The sequence below is a fragment of the Bison bison genome, unplaced genomic scaffold (genome assembly GCF_000754665.1).
Source record: "Bison bison bison isolate TAMUID 2011002044 unplaced genomic scaffold, Bison_UMD1.0 scf7180017864537, whole genome shotgun sequence".
NCBI classification, from domain to species: domain Eukaryota; kingdom Metazoa; phylum Chordata; class Mammalia; order Artiodactyla; family Bovidae; genus Bison; species Bison bison.
This window is the reverse complement of record NW_011495085.1, coordinates 3,546,615-3,549,816: the sequence shown is the minus strand read 5'-3', so window position 1 is coordinate 3,549,816 and position 3,202 is coordinate 3,546,615.

Sequence of the window (3,202 nt, the reverse complement as noted above, 5' to 3'; positions counted from 1 at the left end):
ACTATTAAAATTTTATATGAAGATCAATTCTCAGGACAGGATATTATTTGAAGCAAAGCAGAATGAATGCATTAAGAAAGATTTTTGTTAAGCATCAAATATGTTTAGGAAGGAACAGAAAGAAAATGTCTGAAAAAAGAACAGAATATAAAAGCCATGAACCTTTATATTCTAAAATCAACACTCTAAGTAACAAACCAGAAGATGGAAGATTGGAAAGAAGTTAAAGTTAGAATAAATAATATATACTGATTTTCTCACTTTCTATAGCAACAGCTTGCCATACTGAGTCTAATTTAAAACACAAATTTGTAAATGATGCTAATATCTTATTTTTATTTTATATTTTGGTTTGTGAAGAATATTTGTCAATTAATATCTCATGATAAAAAAATACCAGTTACTGTGTTTCCCTGGTGGCTCAGTGTCCAACCTGTTGGACACTGCCAGTGCCAATCCAGACACAGGTTTGAGCCCTGATCCAGCAAGAATCTACATGCCATGGGACACCTAAGCCCATGTACCACAACTAATGAAGCCCTCATACCCTGGAGCTCATGCTCCAAAGCAAGAGATGGCACTGCAGTGAGAAGTCTGCACACCTCAACTAGAGACTAGCCGCTGCTTACCTAACCTAGAGGAAAGCCTACGTAGCAATGAAGACCCAGCATAGCCAAAAACAAATAAAATTACTTTAAAAATAATCAATTACTAAAAATCCCAGGAAGAGTAGCCTCCTGATGCTAAGCTGTCAATTCTAGAGCTCCTTTATGTTACTGACCACTTGAGGCATCAAGATTCTTTCCTTCTATAAATTGCCTACAACCCATGGGGTTGCAATTCACAGAGAGTCAGACACCACTGAGTGAGTAACACTTTCAGTTTCAGACCTGTTTTAACATAAGTTTCAGGGTAAAGGGAAAAGAGTAAGGTGCCTGAGTTTCACCACTAACAGGTGTATTTGCTGTATGCTATCTTTCACATTTTATTACCTCTCTCTAGGTCTCTGCATTCTACATTCAGCCATGGTGAGTTATTTGTAACTTATCTGTAATTCATGTTATTTGTAACTCCCTCTGCTTCTCCTATGTCCCTTGGAATCCCACTATCCTCACTTTGTCTGAATTAAGAGGTCAAACTCTAAACCCCCACAATGCTGGAAGCTACGTGCATTGTTCTTAAGTGTAAGTATTCTTATTTATTTATTTTTGGTTAGACCATGTGGTCTTGAAGTGAGTTATCATACCTCTATGTCAAACACAGTGCCTGAAGCAGTAACTGTCCTTTGACAAATACATAATAAAATTTTGCTACTTAAGCATATTTCTGAGGTTGATAAGTTACCATCTATGACTACAAAAGACTTTTAAAGTATTTAATACATTGATGTTCATTCTACATGATAGCATATATAAAATTCTGGGTTTGACCACTGCAGTTAATCACAGCCAATACTAAAAGAAATTAGCTTACAATACTAAATAAATCTAATTTAATATTTCATACTATAGGGGAGGAAAACTATTTTTTCCCTTTACTCTTGAGTTCTCACTTGAAACTCCTGTAATAAAAGGCAAATCAAAGAGAGAAAAACATACAGATGTTTATTAACATGTATATCTTATGAATACTAGAGAAATACCCAGAGGAAAAGAACATTTCAAAAAGACAACCCTCAGAATGGGAGAAAATAATAGCAAGTGAAGCAACTGACAATTAATTTCCAAAACGTACAAGCAGCTCATACAACTCAACAGCAGAAAAACAAATAAAAAGTGGGAAAAAAACCTAAATAGACATTTCTCCAAAGAAGACTTACAGATGGCTAACAAACACATGAAAAGATGCTCAACATCACTCATTATTTAAAAAGTGCAAATCAAAACTACAATGAGATATCACCTCACACCAATCAGAAAGGCCGTCATCAAAAAGTCTATAAATGATAAGTGCTGGAGAAAGTGTGGAGAAAAGGGAACGCTCTTGCACTGTTGGTGGGAAAGTAAATTGATACAGCCACTATGGAAGATGGTATGCGGATTCCTTAAAAAACTAGGAATAGTTTAAAAAACCCAGCTATCCCACTCCTAGGCATATACCCTGGGGAAACCAAAATTGAGAAAGACACATGTATCCCATTGTTCATTGCAGAACTATTTATAATAGCTAGAACATGGAAGCAACCTAGATGTCGATCAACAGATGAATGGATAAGGGAATTGTGGCACATATACACAGTGGAATATTATTCAGCCATAAAAAGGAACACGTTTGAGTCAGTTCTAATGAAGGGGATGAACCTAGAACCTATTATACAGAGTGAAATAAGTCAGAAAGAGAAAGATAAATATCATATTGTAACACATATATACAAAATCTAGAAAAATGGTACTGAAGAATTTATTTACAAGGCAGCAATGGAGAAACAGAGAATAGACTTACAGACATGGGGAGAGGGGAGGAGAGGGTGATGGAAACTTACATTACCATATGTAAAACAGATACCAAGGGGAATTTGCTGTATGGCTCAGGAAACACAAACAGGGGCTCTGTATCAGCCTAGAGGGGTGGGATGGGGAGGAAGATGGGAGGGAGGTTCAAAAGGGAGGGGATATATGTATACCTATGGCTGATTCATGCTGAGGTTTGATAGAAAACAGCAAAATTATGTAAAGCAGTTATCCTTCAATGAAAAAATAAATAATTTTTGATAAAGAAGTGTTTTAGAACTCTAGCTAAATATTAATATCATCACCTAAAGACAACAGGAAAAGAAAAAAGGATTTGTGGGGCTAGGGAGGCAGTTACAGAGAGACTATCAGAAAAAGCATAGTAAATGAGGGTAGTATTTGTTATACAGACTTAAGTCTTTGCTTTCTCCATTGATAAGGGTCCAAAGTTTTCTCTAGGGAACAAATAGGTAAGTCTTTAGGGATAAAAATAACAGAAGTACTTCTTCCAGTGATGTTAAATTAGCCTGTATCCTACAAATCTTCCAAACTCAAACTATAAAACATAGATACATTTTTTCAAACTGTTACTTTAAGGCTGCCAAGATCTGAGGACACAGGATTCTGGACAGAAGGGAAGAAGAGGGGTTGCCCTGGACTTCCTGAGTGTCTCTCCCTTGAGGCATCCAACAATCCACCTGTGGTGCTGTAGAAGCCAAGATGCTGAACAACGACTTTTGCAATCTCTGAAA